The sequence below is a fragment of the Dipodomys spectabilis genome, unplaced genomic scaffold, assembly GCF_019054845.1.
Source record: "Dipodomys spectabilis isolate Male_0828 unplaced genomic scaffold, ASM1905484v1 ptg000019l, whole genome shotgun sequence".
Lineage (NCBI taxonomy): Eukaryota > Metazoa > Chordata > Mammalia > Rodentia > Heteromyidae > Dipodomys > Dipodomys spectabilis.
The window spans coordinates 23,353,802-23,354,707 of NW_024870696.1; the positions used below are offsets into that span (position 1 = coordinate 23,353,802).

Sequence of the window (906 nt, forward strand, 5' to 3'; positions counted from 1 at the left end):
AGCTAGCTAATAAGCATGAATATCAGGAGAGTAAGTCTTCCAAATCATTCTTTATTATAATTTAAAAAGATACATTAGTGTCTGTGACTTTCCATATAAATTTAAAAATAAACTTTATAAATACAAGGCTCCTTGCTGGAAATTTGTTAAGAACTGCCCCAAACCAAAGGATAGATTTTGTAAGATTGTCATCTTCACTGAGTCTTAGAACCTGTGCAGTGCTTACTTTGGTAGTCCATATGCTAAAACTAAAATGATACAGAGATCAGCAAAGTCCCTGTATGACATGAAAATTTATGAAGCATTTCATATTTTTCCTGAAGAAATTAAATGTCTCTAAACAGCATCTGCTCATTAAAAAGTACATTCATTCACCATGAACAAAGAACATATGCATATGGTATGTCTCTCCATTTAATAAGGACTTCTTGGCTTCCTTCAGGGTTTTATAGTTTTCATCCACATAGATTCTCTCCCTAAATGTTTTGGGTAGTGTCTGCTATGGTTTGGAGGTTCGTTGCTCCTAAAGTTCATATACGGAGAACTAGCTGTCCATGTGGCAGTCTTGAGATAGGCACCGAGGCGAAGATGGTTAAGTCACAGGGGCATCTCACTCAAAAAGGACTGATGTAGTTCTCAAGAGATGGGTTACTTCTCAAGAAATGAACTTCTCAAGAAATGTGCTTGGCCCCTCCCACACATACAGGACTCCCTTTCCTCTTCTCTACCATATTGTGATGTAGCCAGTAATCCCCTCTACAGGCACTGGCACCATGCTGTTTGGATCCTTTGTCAACTAGAATTCTGTGCCAAATAAATCTTTTATGTTATAATTTACCCAGGCTCAAATATTTGATTCTAGCAACACAAAATGGCCTAAAATAGTACACACACACACACACACAC

At 37.5% G+C, this 906-nt stretch overlaps 1 pseudogene; it reads left to right on the forward strand.

Annotated features, from left to right (window-relative positions):
* Nucleotides 1-218: 218 nt before the first annotated feature.
* LOC122104019 lies at nt 219-316 on the forward strand (annotated as a pseudogene).
* The last annotated feature ends 590 nt before the right edge of the window (nt 317-906 follow it).